This window comes from Caretta caretta, chromosome 4, assembly GCF_965140235.1.
Source record: "Caretta caretta isolate rCarCar2 chromosome 4, rCarCar1.hap1, whole genome shotgun sequence".
Taxonomy (NCBI): Eukaryota; Metazoa; Chordata; order Testudines; family Cheloniidae; genus Caretta; species Caretta caretta.
The window spans coordinates 85,412,860-85,438,208 of NC_134209.1; the positions used below are offsets into that span (position 1 = coordinate 85,412,860).

The window sequence follows — 25,349 nt, forward strand, 5'->3', positions numbered from 1 at the left end:
CCTGGTTTATTCTGAATCACCCAATCAGGTTTTCTTTGTGGATTTATCATTGTAAGCAGGCAGCATTTGCCAATAATTACCACAGTGTGGTATCTGAGATTCCACAGTTATTTCCTATTTCAAATATGGGGCAAAACTGTGGTATCTTATTTATGACTATGCAGTAACTGTTGGCAAATACAGTCTGTGTAACGGCGACCAATGAATGTTTTGAGTAGAGACAGAAGTGAACAAACTCACAAACACCACATGGTCCGTGTTCAGGATGTTAACATTAAGAAATGCTTTTGAGTACAGCTCTACGCTAGAGATACAAAACATACATCTACTGTCAACTTAATAAGAAAGTTATTGTGTTAAACAGATAAACTAATTAGCACATAGCTTTGACTCTCAACCCCTAGAGCTATGTGTCCATTACATTGCTCGTAATCCATATTAAATATGTTATATGGTCAGTCACTTGATATTTATTATATAATGCAGAATAGATTTTCCATGCAGGATAATATGACTCCTGTTAATGGGAATAGCACAAATAAGTCTGCAAACCTTAAGCTTTCCGCTTATTCCTGTTTTGCTTTATATCTGAATTAAATAGTGGTTTGAAAAATCTTAATTGAAGACATTAATGTTTTTTGCATAAGTGTCCAACGGGAATTCAATCACTTGGCACTGCCGTTTGTGCTGAAACATTCGGGTAGGTTGACTACTGTGCAAATGTTAGACTAATGAATTGAATCTAATGTCATGTAATTTTCCTACATTTCTACTCTAGAAAGAAAACCAGGGCTTTGATCCAAAACCATCATGTTTCCTGTTTTGGACAAGTAGCTGTGCAGTTTTACAGTGCTACGTGGAAAGATGCAGCTGGGGTGACAGAGTTACACATATTATATAAGCAAATACTCTACAAGCCTGTATGTGGGGAAGTAAATGAGCAGGGAAACACTTTATGAATTGCCCTTTTCTGAAAAGAACTGAAACTCCTTATCAAGAGAGAGGCAAGGTGGGTGAGGTAATATCTTTTATTGAAACAACTTTGGTGCGCTCATGTCCTTGGACCAACACTGCTACAACACTGAAAACTACTTATCAAGGTCCATTAGTGTGTCTCTGGCCTTTGTGTTCTCATCAAAAATAGTGCTGGTTGCCCAGGGCACAACATTAGATAGTTTTTATTTTTTTTACTTTGGTTATAATTAAAATGTTATTGGTATTCTGCACTAAAGTGAAATGAAAGAAACTGTGTGTTCAGCAGAAGCAGTTTTCCTACCTATCCTATGTGAATTTAAGGGAGAAAAATCTTTTTGAGGGCTAAATTGATCGATATAGGGGTTAGCTTTTGTTGCTATTTATTTTCATATTAAATGAAATAATGTGTAGAACGGTATTACCTTGTGGTAATTGCTACACAACCTGCATATGCAGATCTTGCTTTCACTCTACTATGGTGAAGTTGTGCCAAGTAATTACCAGAAATGGTAGCTGCATGTTTTGAGAGAATTGTGAATATTTGGAACTTGAAATTTCCTCGCTGAGCTAACTTTCTGAGATAATGCTATTTCACTAACAGGGAAATCTGTGTGACATTACATTCAGCCTCTCTTTGTTAGACAGCTTAAAAACACTCTCTGCTACTGGAAGAGGAAGGAAGACTATGGGTAAATGGCGGGTTGTGGTTTCAAGACACAGAGTGGTGTAGAGAAGTGGCAGTAACAACAGTACAGAGTTAGGAAGAAGTTCAGCTGTGCTAGTGGAGTGGGGGTATGGAGCAGTGAGAGAAGCCTGGATTTTCTAAAGTTCAGTGCAGACAAGGTAGAAGTTATGACAGTAGGGAGAAGAAAGCATTTGGGCAGAGTGGCAGGTTTTGCTGTCCCAATTATAATAATGCTAATTCCAAGTATTCCAAAAAGCATGCAATTAAATAATTGGGTTATTCTAATTTGCCTTCTGGGTCCTGAGCCTTTAAGGTACACTTGGTCATCTTTTCAAGATTTTCCCTGAAAACAGGAAAGCTAGAAGCTGAAATTTGTATAGAATTGAAGTATACCAGGAACTGAAGCTTTAAGAAAAACAACAAATGTCACAAGACTCACCACAGAATCATGAGAGTTACCAGCACTGCTGTTATTGACAGGGTACATCCACCCATTGTGAATGTAATATGTGGTTGGCTTCTAGACCTCTGACTGTACCTGAACTCCATGGTAGCACTGCTTGATAGAAAGCCTTTTCCCATCTCCATTTAAGTTACATAACTGCACATACACTCTCCAATATGGGTCTTGCAACAGTAATCCAACTTCTATCATCTCCCAGCGAGATTACTGCTATATGCTCAACATGGGGCCACATTTGACTCCCACTCAGAAATTTCAGCTAATATTGCTTCCTGCTTGCTTTGCATTGTCAGTCATCGAGAACATATAACCTCTTCAGAAGCTTCACTGTTTCCTTATTTGTTTCTGGACACAATTCATTCAAAAAGGTTTTGATACATACAGTTCTACCTGGTTTCAATCCTGGGTACCAGGCATAGTGCCTTTCTTACCATCAACACTGTCTATGATAGAGCCAATAAATGTCTGAGAAAGGAAGCAGTGTTCTTGGTAGAGGGTTCTGGACTCTAGAACTCAGGGTCTGATGGCCCAGTCAAGGGAGCAGTTCTGGTAATCTTAAAAGCAGGGTGCAAGGCTTATCAATGAATTCATGCAGATCTTTCTCTGATCAGGTCGGGGATGAGACTATGGAAGACGTGGAGTTTTGGGGGAGAAAGTCCCTGTAATCTGTTTGACTTTTTGTTCTTTGTATAGGTTTTCTTTGCTTAAGATTTTGTTTACTGTAGAGAAGCATATTTTCTAAATAAAAAATGAATACATAAATAAATGTGAAGCAGTCCATTATATTGGCCAAAAAAAAAAAAAGAATATTCCCCTCTCTTCCTCCAGTTTGAAATGCAAATCTTTGAAATTTCCTTTTGATCTGAATCTCAATTATGGTCTGCAGCACGTGTCACTTACCTAAGTTTTCTTGATTATCTAAATCCCTGTTTATAGGAATATTCCCTCCAAAACATTTTTGAGAAAATATGTTGTACTGCAAGCAACAAAATACGTAAACTGTACTTTTAGTAAGAACATGATTTTTTTTAGCCTATTTTTAAATAGTAGTTTTGGTTTGGCATGTCTGGAATACTTACATATTCTTACTTTGTGCTCAAGGTAATCAGAATCCTTGGTAAATCTATTCTGAAGAACCCTCGAAATTAGAAATATATCATCTCTAAGTTCTTTTCTTTTCCCCAAACCATGAACTTTTCCAGTTCATGTCGAGTTTTGAAATTCTATATGCAGGGGTTCCAGAGTGCTGCCTATAGACAATAATGTTACCCTATTCCTCTTGTGAAAACATTGCTGCTGTCCTGCCTGGAAAAAAGTAGATTGTGGAAAGGGAGAGAACTGGCTCAAGAGAGACTGCACTAAGATTCTACTCCATACAGACTCCAACGAGAGACTGCTGAATTGGAATTAATTTGCAAACAGGAAACAATTAACTTAGGCTTGAATAGAGACTGGGAGCGGATGGGTCATGACACAAAGTAAAACTATTTCCCCATGTTTATTTCCCCCCCAAACCCCCACTGTTCCTCAGATGTTCTTGTCAACAGCTGGAAATGGCCCACCTTGATTATCACTACAAAAAGTTTTTTCTCCCCCCGCTCTCCTGCTGGTACTAGCTCACCTTACCTGATCACTCTGGTTACAGTGTGTATGGTAACGCCCATTGTTTCATGTTCTCTATGTATATAAATCTCCCCACTGTATTGTCCACTGAATGCATCCGATGAAGTGAGCTGTAGCTCACGAAAGCTTATGCTCAAGTAAATTTGTTAGTCTCTAAGGTGTCACAAGTCCTCCTAGACTTTATATTGGCTTCCTAAGAACAGAATTACTGGAATTGAGTATTAGGGCTCCAGGGATGATCTTGCAGGGTGCTGAGTGCCTTCAACTCCCCCTGAAGTCTGCTTAAGTCCTTGGCAGTTAAGGGCACTCCACATGCTTCAGGAGATGCTGAACATCTCATAGAATCAAATCCTAAAAGCAGCTGCCTTGAACACTGATCACAATCACCTTTGCTAGTTTGAAAAGGCTTATGCAAGAGCAAGGAGCCACTTCTTGCTATTGTTTTGCTTTTGAATGTCTGTCATTAAAAATCTGTATTTATTTTTCTTTCTTGAAAATTTATGAATAGTATTAGACCTATAATTAATCATATTAAGTTATATGAAAATTTTGAAATGTTCTTTGCATAAATTGTGGTTAAAACTCTCTAGAGTATAAGCTTAATATTGTTTTCTGTAATTTACACTGACAAGGGAGGAAGATTAGATCTTTAACACAATTACGCAATGTTTGGCAGATTCTGAGGGTAAATTTGAAGTGATTAGAATAAAGGAATAATTCAAACAAAAAAAAAAGAAAAAAGTAGTCTAAAGGCAAACTTAGTTAAGTACGGATTTATTTGATGCTTGCCCCCTCTTATCAGGGTACATGGGGGAAGGGGAAATTCAGCCAAGAAAAGTGACTTTCCCTACCTGCCAGACTGGTTTTCTGTTCAGCAGAGACAACAACTTGGACAGATTGGTGTTCCTTCCGTCTACAAACAGAACGACCATCATAGAATTTATTTCCATTGAGCAGCTCTCTTTAGGATCTCTTCTTGGCAGGTTCCCCAGGTTCCTTAGCTACTATATACAACAGTTGAAGAAAACCTCAAAACTTTGTGAAACAGGAGCAATCAACAGGAGTGTACATAAAACAAGCAAAGGGTAACATTCTTACCGGGGAAAGGACAATTTAGGGCCTTTCAGGAATAGAACAAGTGAAGGCCCTAATAGAAGCCAGTTCTGGGAGTGTTCCAGATTATATTTTCTCTATAGAAAACTGTTAAAGGTATAAGGAAGTCCCTTTTCTATGCAGCATAGGCTCCAGTTTCAAGAGACGAGAGACATCAATATTCATTCCCATGTAAACTCTGTACTTTGGAAGCAAGACTTGTTTATGTGTCTGCTGCTCAGACTTTACATCCAAAGGCAGTGGTTAGCTCAGTGGTTTGAGCATTGGCCTGCTAAACCCCGGGTTGTGAGTTCAATCCTTGAGGGGGTCATTTAGGGACCTGGGGCAAAAATTGGGGATTGGCCCTGCTTTGAGCAGGGGGTTGGACTAGATGACCTTCTGAGGTCCCTTCCAACCCAGATATTCTATGATCAGATTAAGCCTTTCCTTTCACCTTGTGAAGGCATCTGTCTAGGTAGATTAGACAGACACATAAAATGAGTACCTCAGTAGGGGGGAGGCTGCACTTTTGTGTAGGATTTGGAAAAATCTGGAAAATCGTGTTTAGTATTGAGAATGTACATTCATGTATGAAATCATCTCTGTACCATCTAATCCTTGCATTTTAGAAGCCACAATGACAACTAGAAAGCTTGGGCATGGATACATGTAATCCAACAACAGAGGCTTTCTTTTTTGGGCCCTTGGATCTGGGATCCCTTTTCTGGGCTTTAACTGATGAGCTATTTTTGAACAATGGCATTTGCAGTGGCCATATATTTGTTGACTGTTGTAACTGGTCATTAACAGTAAGCTGCTGCCTTGAGATACTGCCTAAGTGATGACTCTGTCCGTTGCCCATGTTCTTCAACTTCCTTCTAGTTTGGGATATTTTGGCAATGGGTTTGATCAATGAGGGCCACAAGATAGGGAGCAAGATAATTAGTTTTATAATGTAGCATATGTGGTGGATACAGTGTTCATCATTAAAGTCATCCTTTGCCCAAAAAACACAGATTTCCTATATATCTAATATAGGAGGCAACAACGTAGTTTCATTTGGCAAGCACTGATTTTTTTTTAAAAAGATATCTGCTGTGTTGTTTGTGACAGTTTTACTATGTGAGGTGAAAATGCTATGTTGACCAGACTTAGGAAACCTAAGGAGATCATCTCCCTTCACTGAGGAAGAATAGGTGTCTGCCTGGCGTGTGCTGGGACATCGGCACATCTGGAATATTTTAGCTACTACCTATCCCAGTATGGTGCAGTAGCAACTTTTAAAATGACAGGACTTCCCTTGGGAAGTGTCATAAATATAAAGGGAAGGGTAAACCCCTTTGAAATCCCTCCTGGCCAGGGGAAAGCTCCTCTCACCTGTAAAGGGTTAAGAAGCTAAAGGTAACCTCGCTGGCACCTGACCAAAATGACCAATGAGGAGACAAGATACTTTCAAAAGCTGGGAGGAGGGAGAGAAACAAAGGGTCTGGGTCTGTCTGTAGTCGTCTTGGCCGGGGATAGGCCAGGAATGGAGTCTTAGAACTTTTAGTAAGTAATCTAGCTAGGTATGTGTTAGATTATGATTTCTTTAAATGGCTAAGAAAAGCATTGTGCTGAATAGAATAACTATTTCTGTCTGTGTATCTTTTTTGTAACTTAAGGTTTTGCCTAGAGGGGTTCTCTATGTTTTTGAATCTAATTACCCTGTAAGATATCTACCATCCTGATTTTACAGGGGGGATTTCTTTATTTCTATTTACTTCTATTTTTTATTAAAAGTCTTCTTGTAAAAAACTGAATGCTTTTTCATTGTTCTCAGATCCAAGGGTTTGGGTCTGTGGTCACCTATGCAAATTGGTGAGGCTTTTTATCCAACATTTCCCAGGAAAGGGGGGGTGCAAGTGTTGGGAGGATTGTTCATTGTTCTTAAGATCCAAGGGTCTGGGTCTGTAGTCACCTAGGCAAATTGGTGAGGCTTTTTACCAAACCTTGTCCAGGAAGTGGGGTGCAGGGTTTTGGGAAGTATTTTGGGGGGAAAGACGCGTCCAAACAGCTCTTCCCCAGTAACCAGTATTAGTTTGGTGGTGGTAGCGGCCAGTCCAAGGACAACGGGGGGGAATATTTTGTACCTTGGGGAAGTTTTGACCTAAGCTGGTAAAGATAAGCTTAGGAGGTTTTTTTCATGCAGGTCCCCACATCTGTACCCTAGAGTTCAGAGTGGGGGAGGAACCTTGACAGGAAGCCAATCAGGAATGCTTCTACTCGTGCGAATGAAGCAAACAGCCCACCATATCCAGGCTGACAAATTCTGGATACTAACCTGTGAGAGGGAAGTAATATGCTGACCTCAAATTACACACATTTAAGTATAATATGTGCTATTAATGCTGTTGTATAAGTGTTATTTTTTGTATTTGGACTTTAATAAAGCCATATTTTGTTACCAATCCATTGCATCCTCGCTATACTATGTCTTGAGGCTATGCATCGTTAAACAGTTTAAAACAAACAACTGCCAAGCTGTTTTGTGTAGAGGGTATTTTGGTGTGAAAATTACAGCTCTCTACCTGCATAATCTACCTTTCACTTTAAAAATAAGTTAGATGATAGAAAAAATCTGTTGGCTTTTGTACTGTGAGCCTGAAGAAGTGTTATTTATTTTATTATTTTTGTTTGTCAGTTATTCTGGTGAGGAGAATGGTTTCCCATAGCTCTTCTTACCTGTTGGCAGCAAACCATCCTCCTTAGTACATCCCAAGTGTGTGCGTTTTCATATCACCACGTACTTTTTCCCTCTTTTTTTCCCTTTGACACAGCAAAACCAAATAAACTTTGAAGAGGCCTCTCAAGGGACTTGTGAGCTGTTATAAAATTGATACTTAGATTTTAGCAGTTCTTATTTTTTCAATGTGGTCTGGAATGACTATCCCTCTGATTACTGTCTGCATTTTGTTAAGGAAATTATCTTAATTGAACTTTCAGCATATAAATACATGTAAAGCAAAACATGCAACTTTTCTTAATAAATACTCACTTGTGGTTAAAAAACAAAAAGGGGGGTCACTTATTTTAATAACGTAATCAAAAGGTATTTTACTGCTATTGTGTAAGAAGCTGTTACTGAAGTTGAAGTTAGACATATTGTGTGACTTTTTTTTTTAAATTCGAAGTAGTTTGCCAACTCCCTCGGGCCCTTAACTTTGACATTTATGTAATCTGCATTATGCAAACTAATACCCGTTCCTTAGTCAGTCAGGTTTTCAGACTTTGAAAAGTTCCTTAAATAGCTAACTGATCATTTTCAGCCACCAGATTTTCATCAATCTTCCACATGAGAGGATTAGAAGTTCCAAATATGTGCAAGATCTGACCTCTCCACTCCAGCTAGTTCATCCTTCTTGCACTTTATGATCTCTTTTCGCTTGTCACTTGCTTGCAGCTTGAACTGTAATTTCAACAGGAATATTTTGTTTCTAATTTAATCAGACTTTACTCCAGCTATCATTTTTCTAACAGGCCATCCACAGCAGACAGGAAGTACTTAAACCCAAAATCTATACATCTGAGATCTGAGGCAGTTAAGTTTTGTTTTCTAGATGATGTCTTGCATGTCAGTCTGCTATGCTCACTTTGCTGTGCAAAAGGTTATTTAACTATGCCAGGGAAGGAGGCATTACAGGCAGAGATCTGATGAGTTTGGGGAATAACACCCCCCCCCCCCCGAAATCCTTGTGCCATTAAAATCAGTTGATAGGGAACAGTGATTCTAAGCTAAAAAGATATGTACACAAATGTTTTATCTTCAGCAGAGGGATGGAAAAAGTGAAAGTGAGAATTTGCATGCTCCTTGTAGAAGTAATCAAATGCTGAGATATTACAGTGATGGGCGTGGTGCAAGTACATGGATGAATAGATAGCCTTAATGTTATAATTATTCTCCTCACTGTTTTTATGTCAGTGTCATTCTATTGACTTCAGTGGAGTTACTCCTGATTTACACCAGCATGAAAGGAGAATTGGCGCCACTAGGCTGCATTCCTCTTAACATTCCTCTGGGGTTACACAGTATGAGAGCAGAATTTGACAATACCATCTTTTTACAGTTTGTTTCACAGCCTTAGAAAATGTAAAAGAAATTCTTCTATTTAAGAATTTTACCCCTGCAGACAGTTGGCTCTGGTAATATGTGCAGGTAGCTTGACTAATAAGGATAACAGCATTAAATAGGAAGCCTCTCAGGTTTCTGCCCTGAGTTTCTACTGTGGAACCAATGGCAGTCCTGCGGTTAATGCTAGACAGACGCTTCATGTTGATTTTATAAAACATTTTGCCATTTAGAACTCTGTATTTTTCCTGGAAGACTTGAGGAAAAGTCAGAGTTATTAAGGACATGGAGGAGAATTTATACTGTTACTTTCCTGTCTTCAGGACATTTCACTCCATTTGAGTTTACGTAATAAGATTTGTTCCTCTCAAAATGTTTTGCATTCCTAAGTCATTTTAACTTTTATGCATAAACTAAAAATCAAAGTAATGCCTTTCTCCTGGGAAATGCATTGGTCTCAAGAAATATATAAATGTTCAATAATGATTATCTATGTCAACTGCTATAATGATAAACCAATAGACTGCAGCAAAAGAACAAAGTGCACATCACGTAAAACTAACAGAATTCCTACTTGATGAATGTAGCTGAGTTCTAACAAATTAAATTTATCCTACAAGTTAATGAAACTATAGCAAATATACAAAAAGTTGTACCTTTGCCTGTAATGCTCTGTGGAGGTCATGAATATCTCATGAAAATAAAGTCATTACTCAAAGGGCCAAGGAACATGTCTTATCTATGCTAGTAAAGCACAGTGAAAGTTAATAATGGGACTACTCACATGAGGTAGATTAACAGGCTTTATTCTTGGATTTGCCACAGCTCTGGAACTGCCAAGCAGTATGAAGTTGTCATATAGTAACACTCAGGACAATGTCATCTTATTCTGAAAGTTACCCAACAAATTCTGGTATTAACAAAATCATCATCTTGAGATGTGAATAGGTTATATAATTTCACTACTGCTAATTACAGACAGTGTAGGCAGTGGTGGTGAAGGTTGCTTAAAATTAAACTGAACCAAATTTCATGGGGGGGGGGAGATAAAGGGGACACTGTCAATTTAAATTTCATCCAAAATTTAAATTAAAACAAGTACAAAACCCAAGAGCCATGTTGTGATGACAGTAGGACCTTTGGAGTAGGCACAACTATTACACACATTTCTGTGAGTTTTTAAATTGAAATGCGAACAGTTATTTTTAAATAAATAAGCATTGCATTGCAAGCTCTGGTATGCAGACATTGAAAGTGAACCTGACTATAAAGCAAAGTGAAATTGACTTCATTCACCTTTCACTGACCATACTGATAGTCTGATCCAGCACCTGCAGAAGTCATTGGAAAGGGTCCCTTTGACTTTAATGGGTGTTGGATCAGGCCCATATGACATAAACAGCTAAAAGTAAATTGGAATTAAAAATTCTTTCCAGTGTAGTAATATAAAGCACTGTTATCAATATAGATAGATAAATATGTTTAACATGTAGGATTTTTTATCTCACACCTTTCACTTGGCTCTGTACTTACTGGTTTCAGTGAAAATACCAGGAGAGAGGCTAGTCTTTCTCTGAGTTACCTTAAACCAGGAAGGCCTTTTGACTTCTGCTGTGTGTTCTTTACAGCCTCTCATGGCAGGGGAATGGCGCATGGAGCAATTATTCTGTGAATGATAGGAAATGCCAATAGCCAGCCCTTATTAGTTTGCTGCTAGGCTACTTTTGGTAGCTTACGAAGGGATCTGGCAATGTTCATGATATAGGAAATTACTTCTTTTAAAGTAGGAGAACAAGAGCAGAAGCATTAGCTGCTTAAGAGGCTAGTGGGCTTTCTTACTCCTATATTTTGGGAATGTTTGCACAGTTGTGTAAATGATGGCGTGTGCTATAGGGCCAAAAGGGTCTGTCTCAATGGAGCTCCCCAAAAAAGCAAATATGGTGGCCAGCTAATTTTTAAAGTATTCAGTTCAGTAGCTCGTTCTATATGAGTGAGTTCTATCTACTGCATGACCAAGCAGCTAGGGGCATGACAATGACAGCCTACAATACGACGAAACTGGGAAAGCCTGGGTCTTCATTCTGTCCAGGCTTTCAGCATTCCTCCACACTGCAGTTTGACACTCTCTTTATTAGTGCTAAGTATCAGGGTGCAGCCATCTTAATCTGTATCCACAAAAACAAGGAGTCCGGTGGCACCTTAAAGACTAACAGATTTATTTGACCATAAGCTTTCGTGGGTAAAAACCCCACTTTAGTGCTGCCGTCAAAGCCTATGCTGCCAAATATCATTCAATGATGTTAAACCCTTTCTCCAGATGTGGAAAATATAATAGACAATCTGAGGGGAAACTTAGACCTCAGCCAGACCATTTTAAATGATTTCCATTTACAGTAAAATGTGTTTTAAGGTTAGTTAATATTTTAAATGTGGAATTTTAATTGTGCACCATGTCTGAATTTTAAAAAAAATTCCATTGTGCTTTTGTCAGCTCTCCATAGGCTCTTAGGGCATGAAGAACTTTTAAAGAACAGTTTGCTCACCAGACAGCCTTTCTGTAAACTCTCCCAACTCTCTCTCTTCCACCTGTAAGTCCCTTCCGACAATGTATGCTTTGAACTCCATCAGCTGGGCTCCTGCTGTTCATCTTCCTGAAAACTGGCCCAGAATTTCAGTAGAGACCTATAAATTTCATTTTGTGTAAAAATAGTAATAAAAATTAAATTCAAGGAAGATGCAGGTGGATAGTGTCTCTCAGGTCAGCTCTTCTGGAGAAATGGCATTTTTCCAGCAGCTGCTGTTTAGTATTAGGTACTTGTGAGTCTAATTCTATAAGCGAACTGTATACTGGAGATAATATATTGCTCTTTCCCCCTTCTGATTAATCAAACATGCTGGAACAATCTGCACAGAATAGGATTGTTGGTGATTTTTGCCAGATCTTGCTGCATTTTGAAATGATGCCATCATATGCTTGATAAATGTTGGTTAAATAACATTCAAACTGTTCCTGGATTATAGTTGTGGCAGCAAAATGACTACACATACTCTCATGAAAGTAGAAATGTTTCACAGTGAGTTAGAAATATTGTATCTGGTTGATTTATATATGTTATATTCTAAGCTACCTAGTTGCTTAAATGAGCTTACGGTAATGATGGAAGGGTAAAGGCTTGAGGAGGCTTTCACACCAAGGAGAATTATATTCATGGCGCCATTTAATATCTATTTTTATATGATTTTTGTCTAGTATCAAAATTATTTGGGCCAAGTTCTACTGCATTATCCATATGCAACTACATTGACTTCAGGTGGGTTGGCTGCATTCACATCAGTAACTCTCTCCCTCACAACCACTTCTTCACATGCTTAATCCTGCTGGGGAAAATTCTTGCATGTTCACAACTTACCTTTTAGGGAAACGGCATATATGTACAGCGTGGAAATTTAATGTGGCTTAAAAAAAAACAGACATGCAAGTGTAAGGAAAATGTTGGATCCAGGATTAATTCATGGGTGACACTTGCCAGCAGAGATTCTTCTAAGGAGGACATGCTTTATCCTGTTTTGGGTCCAACACTGTGTGTGTATATTGGCACTTGGCATACCTGTCACTTTTGCAGCACACACATTCACATCACCAGCTCTGCTCCCATCTGGCTTCATGTTGGTTGAGGGTTTCCCAAAATACTTTCAAGTCTGAAACTTACTAGACTGATTTATATCAAGAAAGCTCCTTTGTTTTACAGTCTTCACTTGAAGTGTTTTGACATCATTTTGGTCTCCAATAGCCATTGCTGTAGCATCCATCCTTGCTGCTCTTCGTGTGGCTAATAGCTGCTCTATTTTGTTTCTGTTCTGCTGGAACCTTCCTTTCTCCAGCACCACTTCTCCTCCTGCAGATTGTGTTACTAACGAGTATGCATGAATCTCTCTTGTTTACTTGACTTGGGCTCTTCTTGCTGCTCAAAACTGCCAGCTACACCTTTTCTTCACATTAAGTTACATCATCATACAACAATGAAACTTCAGCAATATACTCCTCACTTCAGAAGGATTAAAGGATACCCTTACATCAGGCTGTCTTTTGCAAAGGATTTTAACGGCAATGAATTGCTTAAGCCTGGACAAATAATTTCACTGTGACTCATGCCTGAGGCAAAGCACAGAACTTGCAGTTCCCAGAGTGGGGGTGGGGTTACACTGGTTTTAAGAGATCAGTGTGATCTCTTACCCTTAGGCTTTCTAGGGGTTTTCAGAAGGCAGCCTCACTCTGGTCTTCCTCAGCCCCTGCACTAGGGGAATTGTCTCCCAGCCACAAAAAGGGTTTTTAGGGCACCTTTATGCCACTCTGGCCCCTTTACCTGGGGTACAGTTAATAGAGCTGGCATGTTTACTTCCTAAATGTACAAGAAGAACATATTTACTTATAACATGTTTTTCATTTGAGCATATGACTGAGTTTTTCATATTTTTCATTTAGCTTTGAAATAAAAAAACCCAACATTCTTTCAAAGAACAAAATGCATGAAACAATAAATCATACACAAGAGAAGTAAATAATATAAATATATTATCTCCTGTTTTAAAAGACCACACAAATGAACACATACAGACAGCTAAGTGTATAAAAAACAGTGAGCATCTTTTAGCGAATATGTAATTTATAGATTATTAGCATTAAAATTCAAACTAGAAAGATAAACCATCACAAGATGTTATTGATATTCAGGGAGCTAGGATAGACACAACCTTTCAGCATCTGAATCCAGGTAATCACTTATATAAAATAAGGTCTTTTATTATTATTATTAAGCTAAAACAGATTATAATTTGTTTCTCTGTGTGTCTTTCTACATGTCATTAATTAAAAGAAACGTAGTGGGAAATAATAGTGAGCCAGGAAACCTAGGCCCAGGTCTTGCAACTAGAAGCATGTGAGCAAACCCCTGCACTTGCATGGAGTCTCATATTTAAGTCAATGAGAATCCACTAGTGCAGGAGGCCACCCGTGCAGTGAATTGCAGGATCAGGGCCCAGATAATAACTTAGATGACAACGCTAATAGCTTTCTAATGGAGATTCTGAGTTGTTGTTAGAGATATTATGAAAAAACTGATATTTTACCAAACTGCATTTCAGTTTTTCTTCTATTATGTTGTGAAAACAACTACAATCCTACAAATTATAATAGAAGTATTTTGCAAAAGGGTACAGGATATAGTTCCAGTATGTTTAAAGAAACAAAGTGAACCTTTAATTAAGAGATTCTTAATAGCAATAGTCTGAGGTATCCAAAATCTGAATATTTGTAGATTTAATAAATTTTCCATAAATTCTTAATTACACAGAACAAGCATATTGTTTTAAGTGCATCAGTAAGTTTGAATGCTGCTCTTCTCTAAAGGGGAGGCTCTGATCTATCATTAGTCTTACAGTTTTGTTTTTTGTACATCATTAGTATGTTCTAAATGTACAAGGTTTCTTGGTTTTGTTTTTTAAATTAGAGTCTGAAATTTGTCAAATATAGTTTGAGGAACTTTTACTGGAGAGAAAAATAATAGTCAGTGGGATATAAGGAACAGAATGTGGTAAAGAAATGAAATCAGATTTCTATTCAGAAGACAAACAGTCCTGAGATCGCTGGAGAATGAATGGGCTATCAAATCTGCATTTTCAGGGACCTTGAGGTATCTTACAGTCTCATCAAAGTGTGCATAATGTTGATGGAATTTATTTGTGTATCAGGGCAAGGATGAATCTCATATGTTTCTATTTACCTTCAATATTGGTATTTCTGCTATCACAGTGCTGTCTATGGCCTGCTGGAAGTGATCTAATACATGGAAGTACTATAGCAATGTGATTAGAATATCTCATCATATTTATAATTTGTCCAACACACAATGATGCTACCCTACACAACTTATTTTCCTTACATAAAATACACTGTCTTTTGGGAAATTTTAGTTATTAGCCTTAATATAAAATGCACCCCAGGATGTCTTGTTGTTCTTCCTTTTTTTTTGTACTTACTCTATTAGGTACCTAAACTCCATTTAATGCTCATATTAATTTATTATTCTCACCAGGGAAACCTAATAATATTACAGGAGGCAGTAGTGAAATTAATATTGTACTTCCTAAATCTGATCTTAGTAAAAGTAATTAGCTTGGTTTTATTTCTGAAAATTTTTTCAAAATCTGTCTCTTTGTGGAGTTAGCAAAGTTGCACTCTGGAGTTTAGCCTGGTAACCTAAGAGGGTTAAACATTGGACAATTTTGCAGGTGTATGCATTTTCAAGCAGCAAAGCAATTTGGTTTGCTGTTAAGTCCCTTTAAATAGAGCGATTTCTTCAATTTTCTGAAGTAGTAAAAAGCATGTGATGTAAGTTATTAAAGACTTTACGTTTGGTGTTTTAGAAACACAGATAATTTGTTGCAACAAAAATGTTTGAGTTTAAGGAACTGATTTGAATTATTGAAGTCAGTAGCACTACTTAAGTGCAATGCTGGATCGGGGCCAGAGTGCTCATCGCTAGGCTGGATTGAGCTCCCGAACTTCAGAGAGGTCATAAATTGGCCTCTAATATTTCAGAGCAATTTTACATAGCCATTTTTTGGGCAGGAAGTTTTTGATTGCAAGGTTTGCACAGGCAGAAACGCATTTTTGCACGCAAACTGTATCTGTATGGGCTGATGGGCTTTGTACATACACAAATGCGAGGTTCTGAGCCAAGTACTTTTAGAGGTTGCTTTTATATACACAGTTTTTAAATCATTACTAATCACTTATAGCTAGACTGTGCCCAGTGTTGGGCTGGTGTATGGTTGCCCAGGTGGTAGCAAGTGTAGAGAGTGGAATTTGGTAATACGCAGGAAAAAAATGACAGGGCTCAGCAAGAGCTTGGATGTAAGGAGAAAAGAAGAATGAGGAGTCAAGACTAAAGCAAGTTAGCATTGATAGGAGAGAGGAAAGAGGGGCAACTGAAAGGAGACAAGATGCTCTCTTACGGAGAAACTGAATTTGAGACAGTGGCCAGCTGTCCAAGAAGAAAGGCTTTTAAAGTTGTGAACCCTGGACAAGAGGGAGAGGTCAAGGCTAGAAAGAGAGATTTGAGAATCATCTGTCTAGGAGGAATGGGTGAAATCATCGGACAGGATAAATTAACCTAGGATGAAATACACCCGTAGCAGAAGTCCAGCACAAGATGTTAAAATAGGACTTAAGTGGGACCAGTCCTCCATATAGGGGTCAACTTCACCCTTAAAGGGGAAGAGAAGGATGGGGACATGCTGAAGGTGCAGTCAGAAAGTTAGGAGTGGAACTTGGAAAGCTCAGAGAACAGAGTAAGTATAAGAGAAGATTAGGGATTAATGATGGCAAAGGCAGCAGACAGATGAAGAATAGAAACAGATTAGTGTCTTTTCCACATAGCTAGGCTGATACAAATGGAAATTTGGCCATCTAGATTTGCATAAAAATCAAATCCAACTAGAGATTCATCTCATTCAAAGAGACAAAGAGAAGAGGAAAGAGTGGAATTTGTGCCTATATTGTTTAAAATTAGTTTGTGTGCATGATTTAACACATACTGAGAATGTTACCGAGTCAATTTGGCATGGCCATAGATGCTGATCCAAATGTAGAGACTGGAATAGAGATTTTACTGAAATTGAGATGAAAGGTCAGTGTATGTCGAGAACAGATACAGAACTTTTACCCAGAAAAAAAATATGAACATATAAACTGTGGTTTAGATGGGGAGTACTTTGCTGAAACAAGACAATTGCGCAATACTGTATGCTGAAACAAGGTAATAGTGCAATAAAACGACTTACAGAAATTTCCATAGAGGTTTGCCAAACAAATGCTTATGCAAGCAGCAAAGCATTATGTTTTATGATGTAAAACTTTTCATGTAATGCAAACCATTGCAATTCTCTAACAGATCCCCAAGCTAAATTTAAGTTCACTTTGTAGCTTCAGGCACTGGATAAAATAATATACATCGTTATGACAAATTACTGAAATATTATGAGTCATACCACAATCAGATTGGTAACCACTATTGTTCATATTCCATTTCCTACATTTGGATGTAGGAATACATATGAAATAAATCACCATACATGATATTATGGAGAAGCTTTAAAAGTTTATCAATGAAATAAATGAGAATTTAAAACTAGAAAGCTTGATTTTTATCAGTTTTTAAAAAATCCATCCTGCACCTCTAATTGGAGAGCCCTAGATTACAGGGTTGTCAAACTTGAGTCTTTCACATTTACTAAATTCATTTGTTTTTTATTAGCATTTTGTGTATCCAAAGAAAGTTATAGAGGTGATTTCTATACCGGGCCAATCTGATTTTGGCAAATTCAACAGGGCAGTGGAAGATTTTCTTGGATTGTTGCTCAGCAGGTTATCAGAGATAAAAGAGAGGAGAAGAAGACAGGAAATTATTAAGGAACCTCTATGCACTACTGCAGTTTTTCAGTTGATTCATTGAGGTCAAGTACTTAATTACTACAACTAAGAGCTACTTCAGATATATGTACCCTTAATAATAGTCTTAATTGGTAGATTTCAAACTTCCCCAGATAGGAATAACCTCTCCTTCCTCCAAATGCTGCAATATGTCCATAACAGTTTCTAGATTGGAAGACTTGCCAGTCTGTTTGGAGAGCGCAGTAGCCACACAAATTATTCAGATTAGGCACAGGTGTGAAAACAGTGCTCTTATATGAACTAGCTGAATAACTCTGCAAGGGAAAGTGTATTGTAAAGGCTTTGCAAAGAGTGTCCCATCACACAGTTCATTGCACTTAATTATACCTGTTTATGCTTTTGGAAACAAAACAAGACAAATCTCCATGAAAATGAGGAAAGGAAAACATGGAGTTGAAGGGCCCTGGAAGCTGTCATTAAGATACAGGCTAGGAAAATCATAAAGATGATTTGGAGGGTCAAAAGCTCCCAAAATAAAAGTTATATAAAGAGGGCCATTTAAAGTAACATAATCCAAGAGGGGCACCATAAACTTTTATGCTGCTCCTTTATATGGAGATAAGGGAATGGATATACCAGTTTGTTCGGTATGAATTTATAAGCATAACCATATGTAGACCACAAGGAGCTAAGGACACACGATACTGTACATAATCTGTCTCCTAGTCACAGTTAGTTTATGAAGAGAAGTTTATTCACAATTCAAGCTGTCTACACAACATGAGGATAGTTGCACTAGGTAGAAAGTTATGACTCTCATTCTCTGAACATTCCTGATGTAATGTGACATAAGCTTAAACCAAGATACATTTTCCCTTAACATTATTTCTATAAATCACATTTATCGTTTTATGCCTGAGTGCTATCACTTTTCTGTCTACATCACTATTTTAACATTTTCAGTTAGACTATGTTTGACATTAGTATGGAGACACTTTACATAGATAGATGTGACCTTTTTATTTAGGGCTGGAGTTGCCAAAACAGCCTGAACTGTGCTTGATGGTGCTGCCATTTAGAATATAAAATCTGCATTGGCCTACAAACTCAGCTCTGTACACCCTGAACACTGCACATTTCATTGTTAACAATGAAGTAATAAGATTAGAATGAAAAATAAAATGGAAACTATTGTATAGTTTATATTCAAACAATACTATAAAAATGCACCAAAGCCAACTGTAATCCATATATATCACCTTCACACAGCAGGAGGTGAATGTCAACTTTTATGTAGCTTGTGCCACTCATCTTAAAAACCAAAAAAAAAAAAAAACAAAAAAACCACACACCTCACTCATCCTTAAGTAAACAGCTTCCGTAAACATAGCCTGCTTCTTGAAATTGGGATATATAAAAATCACATAAGAGAGAATGGAGATCTGCAGACTAATGCTAATTCAAATAATTACTGCAAGCCTATAATTACAGCAAATTAAAAAATATTTTGTTTGAAACAAAACATATTTAGGACCTGTCTTCCAAAAGTTGCATTCTGATGCTCATAATGCTGAGTTATCTGCGCATATGCATAACTGGGAGAATGGCCACTTATTCATTTGCACATACAAATACCTAATTTGTATACATAGTAATGTTAATTACACATGCAAATTAAGCATACATATAAATAGGGCCAGATCTTTTAAAAAATTAGGCCCTTGCTTTTGTCAAAAATTTAAAGACTGCATTTCAATATTTTTAGTTGAAAAGGAGATTTGGCACTTGCTCACAGATTGTGAACCACAGTATATTTCAGAAGCTAAACAACTTGAAAAATTGTTTGCAATAAATGCTTTCTTCTTGACTGTTGTTGTTTGTTTTAAAGTTCTGTATTCTCATTTTCCCACTTTCCCCATCTGTGAGGACGATGTACTGGGAAATGGTGACCACAGTATATACACTATGTCCAATTGGAACTCAAAATGTCTGCTTGATTATTATTCTAGTTAAACCTTTTTATCTGGCTTTGACACAGTGTTCATGTGCAAAATGAGCATTTGTAGAGCTAGGACTTTAGTTGACCTTCTTTATTGGTATCCCTTGTTCTCATGCATTTTAGCCGTGTGCAATGGGATTTTTATGGTCCATACAGAGTTGATTGTTGGAATTCGTGGCACTACTTTGCCTTCATCTGTGTTTCCTAGCTTTTGATGATGATCACATTTCACCTCAAGGGTAGACTTATAATCTATTACATTTTGGCTCACCACAGCCTCTATTCTAGTTTTTCTGACCTATATAAGAACTGGGAAATTTATTTTGTAGCACTGTGTAAAATTTTGTTTTGATGGTACAGTCCAGAAAAATTATATTTCATCATAATTTGTTTCTAATTATATTTTCTGCCTATATGACTGACTGCCTGAAATTCATAAATGGGTACCCAGGTCTCTGCAACTTTTCTGGCAATACTTATATTATCAAAATTACATTAGATGTGATTGACTGACAAGTAGACCTTGGTGACTTAAGTCACCATTAGTCCAATTGACAGGAAGTTATGTGTCATACTGGCTTAAGGGTGCACTTTGATGCTGTCAAGATTCCTCCCCCACTCTGAACTCTAGGGTACAGATGTGGGGACCTGCATGAAAACCTCCTAAGCTTACTTTTACCAGCTTAGGTTAAAACTTCCCAAAGGTACAAATTAATTTTATCCTTTGCCCTTGGAATATCCACTGTCACCACCAAACTCTAACTGGGTTTACTGGGAAATGTAGTTTGGACACGTCTTTCCCCCCAAAATCCTCCCAACCCTTTGCACCCCACTTCCTGGGAAAGGTTTGGTAAAAATCCTCACCAATTTGCATAGGTGACCACAGACCCAAACCCTTGGATCTGAGAACAATGAAAAAGCATTCAGTTTTCTTACAAGAAGACTTTTAATAGAAGGAGAAGTAAATAGAAACAGAGGAATCACCTCTGTAAAATCAGGATGGTAGATACCTTACAGGGTAATTAGATTCAAAACATAGACAATCCCTCTAGGGAGAACCTTAAGTTACAAAAAAGACATACAGACAGGAATAGTCATTCTATTCAGCACAGTTCCTTTCTCAGCCATTTAAAGAAATCATAATCTAACACATACCTAGCTAGATTACTTACTAAAAGTTCTAAGACTCCATTCCTGTTCTATCCCCAGCAAAAGCAGCATACAGACAGCCACAGACCCTTTGTTTCTCTCCCTACTCCCAGCTTTTGAAAGTATCTTGTCTCCTCATTGGTCATTTTGGTCAGGTGCCAGCAAGGTTACCTTTAGCTTCTTAACCCTTTACAGGTGAGAGGATTTTTCCTCTGGCCAGGAGGGATTTTAAAGGGGTTTACCCTTCCCTTTATATTTATGACACGCCCCCCAAATCTCAGCTAGGGTGAAACGCTGGCTGGGATTTCTTCCTGGAGCTCTAGGAAAAACAGAGTTAATAAGACACATGCACCTCTAAATATACTACCAAGTACATAAAGACTAACAATATTTTCCACATCTCAAGGACGATTTTAACCAGTTGATTCTGGGAAACTTTCACGGGAGAGTGCATCAGCCACTTTGTTAGAAGCTCCTGAGATGTGTTGGATGTCGAAATCAAAATCTTGGAGAGCTAAACTCCACCGAATAAGTTTTTTGTTATTTCCCATAGTGGTATGAAGCCACTTTAGTGCAGCGTGGTCGGTTTGCAGGTGGAAACGCCGTCCACAAACATATGGGCGTAGCTTTTCCAGGGCTTAGACAATGGCGTAACATTCTTTTTCACTGACTGACCAGTTGCTTTCCCTCTCAGACAGTTTTTTGCTGAGAAACACTACAGGGTGGAATTCTTGATCAGGTCCTTTCTGCATTAAAACTGCTCCCACACCACGCTCGGACGTATCTGTGGTTACTAGGAATGGTTTGTCAAAGTCTGGGGCCCTTAGTACAGGGTCAGACATGAGTGTCGCTTTAAGCTTGTTAAAGGCCTTCTGACACTTTTCGGTCCACTGAACGGCATTTGGCTGTTTCTTTTTGGTTAGGTCTGTCAGTGGGGCGGCGATTTGGCTGTAGTGCGGTACAAATCGTCTGTAATAACCGGCCAAGCCTAAGAAGGATTGAACCTGTTTCTTTGACTTTGGGACAGGCCACTTTTGGATAGCATCCACTTTGGCCTGTAGAGGGCTGATAGTTCCTTGACCCACCTGGTGTCCAAGGTAAGTCACTCTGTTTAGGCCTATTTGACACTTCTTAGCCTTAACAGTTAGTCCTGCCTCACTTATGCGCTCAAGGACTTTTTGTAGATGTTCCAGGTGTTCTGCCCAGGAATCCGAAAATATGGCCCCATCATCAAGGTAGGCGACTGCATATTCTCCTAATCCCGCTAGGAGACCATCTACAAGTCTTTGGAAGGTGGCGGGTGCATTTCGCAGCCCGAAAGGGAGTACATTAAATTCATACAGCCCGAGATGTGTGGTGAAGGCTGACCTTTCCTTGGCAGATTCTTCTAGCGGTACCTGCCAGTACCCCTTGGTTAAGTCCAAGGTAGAGATGAACTGGGCCCATCCCAGTTTCTCTAATAGTTCATCTGTGTGTGGCATTGGATAGTTGTCTGGGCGAGTTACAGCACTTAGCTTACGGTAGTCCACGCAAAAACGTATTTCCCCATCTGGTTTGGGAACTAGAACCACTGGAGATGCCCATGCACTTTCAGAGGGGCGGATTACCCCCATCTGTAACATATCCTGGATCTCCCGTTCTATAGCAGTTTTAGCTTGAGGAGACACCCGGTAAGGTTGGACTCTAATTGGGTGAGCATTACCTGTGTCAATGGAGTGGTATGCCCGTTCAGTCAGTCCTGGGGTGGCTGAGAACGTTGGCGCGTAGCTAGTGCACAGCTCCTGGATCTGCTGTCGCTGCATACGCCCAAGGCTCCTGGAGAGGTTCACCTCTTCCACACCACCAGCACTTTTCCCTTCATAGTAGACACCTTCAGGCCACTCCGCATCCTCTCCTCCCTGGGCTGTAAACTGACAAACCTTTAATTCTCTGGAATAAAAGGGCTTTAGAGAATTAATATGGTACACCTTAGGCTTTCGGTTGGAGGTGGGGAATGCTATGAGATAATTAACAGCTCCCAGGCGCTCCTGGACCGTGAATGGCCCTTCCCACGATGCTTCCATTTTATGGGCCTGGAGCACCTTTAAGACCATGACCTGGTCCCCTACTTTGAAGGAACGCTCTCTGGCATGTTTATCATACCAGGCTTTTTGCTCTTTTTGAGCATCCTGTAAGTTTTCTTTAGCAAGGGCTAAAGAGGTTCGGAGGGTGTTTTGTAGGTTGGTTACAAAGTCCAGAATGTTAGTTCCTGGAGAAGGTGTAAATCCCTCCCATTGCTGCTTCACCAACTGTAATGGCCCCTTAGCCTCACGGCCATATACAAGTTCAAATGGGGAAAACCCTAAACTGGGGTGTGGTACAGCTCTGTAGGCAAAGAGCAACTGCTGCAACACTAGGTCCCAATCATTGGAGTGCTCATTTACGAATTTACGTATCATGGCCCCCAATGTTCCATTGAACTTCTCCACCATGCCATTTGTTTGATGGTGGTAAGGAGTGGCAACCAAGTGATTTACCCCATGAGCTTCCCAAAGATTTTCCATAGTTCCTGCCAGGAAATTAGTCCCTGCATCTGTGAGGATGTCGGAGGGCCAACCTACCCTGGCAAAAATGTCTGCTAGTGCCTGGCACACACTTTTAGCCCTGGTGTTGCTTAGAGCTACTGCTTCTGGCCATCGGGTGGCAAAATCCATGAAAGTCAGTATGTACTGCTTTCCTCTGGGTGTCTTTTTCGGAAAAGGACCCAGAATATCCACAGCTACTCGCTGAAATGGAACTTCAATGATGGGGAGTGGCTGGAGAGGGGCTTTGACCTGGTCTTGGGATTTTCCCACTCTTTGGCATACTTCACAAGACCGGACATAGGTAGAAACATCCTTGCCCATTCCCTCCCAGTGGAATGACCCCCCCAAACGGTCTTTGGTCCTGTTCACCCCAGCATGGCCACTAGGGTGATCGTGGGCTAAGCTCAAGAGCTTGGCCCAGTATTTAGTTGGAGCTACCAACTGTCTCTGAGGATGCCAGTCTTCCTGGTGTCCACCAGAAAGAGTTTCCTTGCATAAAAGTCCTCTTTCTACAACAAACCTGGATCGATTAGAAGAGCTGAGAGGCGGTGGGTTGTTCTGTGCTCTCTGGAGGCTTTCATCCAAGCTCTCTGGAGACTTTCATCTGCTTCCTGTTCGGTCTGGAACTGTTCCCTTGATGCTGGAGACATCAGTTCCTCATTGGATTGTGGACCTATGCTTGGTCCCTCTGGAAGCGATGTAGGGGATGGGGCTGTTTCCATTGACTGTGAACCGCTCTCCGCTGGGACACTCTGTTGGGGTTCAGGCTCCGGCTGAGCCTCTTGTGTAGGGTTATGGGCTGCTGCCAGTTCAGGTTCAGTGGGGCCCTCTGGTGTTGAGGTTGCAAGTACTGGATTCAGTGCTGGCAATGGGTCTGGTGTTGGTCGTTCGGCTGGTTCCGGTTCTGGGATTGGTTCCGTCTGGGTCTCTGGGACTGGATCCACTACTGCTGTTGCAAACATTGGCCTGGGGTCCGGGTCCATCACCTCTGACTGGGTCCTGATAGAAGTTTACGGAACAGAGCTAGGCCTCACGGCTCGTTTAGCCTGGCTGCAAGTGACCATTCCCACCCTCTTGGCCCGCTTCACATGATTGGCCAAGTCTTCCCCCAACAGCATGGGGATGGGATAATCATCATAGACTGCAAAAGTCCACGTTCCTGACCAGCCCTGGTACTGGACAGGCAACTTGGCTGTAGGCAAATCGAAAGAGTTGGACTTGAAGGGTTGAATCGTCACTTGGATCTCTGGGTTGATTAAACTGGGGTCCACTAAGGAAGCATGGATAGCTGACACTTGTGCTCCGGTGTCCCTCCACGCGGTGACCTTCTTCCCGCCCACACTCACAGTTTCCCTCCGCTCCAAGGGTATCTGGGAGATATCTGGGCCTGCGGACCTCTGGTGTGATTCCGGTGCAATCTGTTGGGGTTCTTGGGGCAGTTGGCCTTTACATGCCCCAGCTCATAAAACATCGTCCAGCTGACGGGTCACTGGGGCGAGGTGGGCTCTGGAGAACGGGGTGGTGGGACGATAAGGGGTCTGGAGGGTTCTTTGGGAGGTAGGTAGGGCTTTGGGCGGCCCCCGGTAATAGGGTGTGGTCTGGGGTTGTCCCTTCTGGTCTCCGCTCCAACTGCGACCAGTTTTCTTCTTCTCTGCCATCTCCACCCATCTGGCTCCACTCTCTCCTGCCTCGAATACAGTTTTGGGCTTCCCATCTAGGATGTATCTTTCTATTTCCTCAGGAACACCCTCTAAGAATTGTTCCATTTGCATTAGGAAGGGCAAATTTACTGGAGATTCAACACTTGCTCCTGATATCCAGGCATCCCAATGTTTCACAATGTGGTAGGCATGTCGGGTAAATGACATGTCTGGTTTCCACCTTAGGGCTCTGAACCTCCGACGAGACTGCTCGGGTGTTATCCCCATTCTGACTCTCACCTTGGATTTAAACAGTTCATACATGTTCATGTGTTCTTTAGGCATTTCAGCCGCCACCTCAGCTAAGGGTCCACTGAGCTGCAGCCTCAGCTCTACCATGTATTGGTCAGTAGAGATGCTGTACCCAAGGCAGGCCCTTTCGAAGTTTTCTAAGAAGGCCTCAGTATCATCGCCTGCCTTGTAGGTGGGGAACTTTCTGGGATGGGAAGTGGTACCTGGAGAAGGATTGCTAGGGTTTGTTGGTATATTCTGCTGAGCCTTTATCCATGCTTCTCCATGCATCCTCCACATGCTTCCTCTCT

General features: G+C 40.0%; 2 long non-coding RNA genes across 2 annotated transcripts in view; one reads left to right on the forward strand and one right to left on the reverse strand.

The window, feature by feature from the left end:
* Positions 1–4,776, reverse strand: part of LOC125635743 (uncharacterized) — a 107,313-nt gene extending 102,537 nt beyond the window's left edge. The window contains exon 1 of the long non-coding RNA XR_007356359.2: positions 4,598–4,776. This is a non-coding gene — a long non-coding RNA (uncharacterized LOC125635743). The remainder of the gene's footprint in view (positions 1–4,597) is intronic.
* LOC142071913 (uncharacterized) overlaps positions 1–25,349 on the forward strand; it is a 248,828-nt gene that overhangs the window by 97,283 nt on the left and 126,196 nt on the right. The gene's annotated exons all lie outside the window — the stretch shown is intronic.